The sequence below is a fragment of the Echinops telfairi genome, unplaced genomic scaffold (assembly GCF_000313985.2).
Source record: "Echinops telfairi isolate 266 unplaced genomic scaffold, ASM31398v2 ScPeMD7_655;HRSCAF=1070, whole genome shotgun sequence".
NCBI classification, from domain to species: Eukaryota; Metazoa; Chordata; class Mammalia; order Afrosoricida; family Tenrecidae; genus Echinops; species Echinops telfairi.
In genome coordinates this window covers 17,687,457-17,687,664 of record NW_022104553.1, presented here as the reverse complement: position 1 = coordinate 17,687,664, position 208 = coordinate 17,687,457, and positions in this window count along the sequence as shown.

The following is a 208-nucleotide window of genomic DNA, read 5'->3' as shown; positions in this document are numbered from 1 at the left end:
CCCCCCCCCCAGTGCTTCATTCTACACATAAGGGTGCCATGAAGTGGGGTCCACTTGATGGCCACTTGACCTTTCAAGAAGGCTTGGTGGCTCTGCTGAGTAAGCAGCCATTGCATTACTAACCGAAAGGTGGTGGGTTCAAAACCACCAAGGCACTCTAAGAGAGAGAGATGAGGCTGTCTGCTCCCACAAAGATTTACAGCCTCAG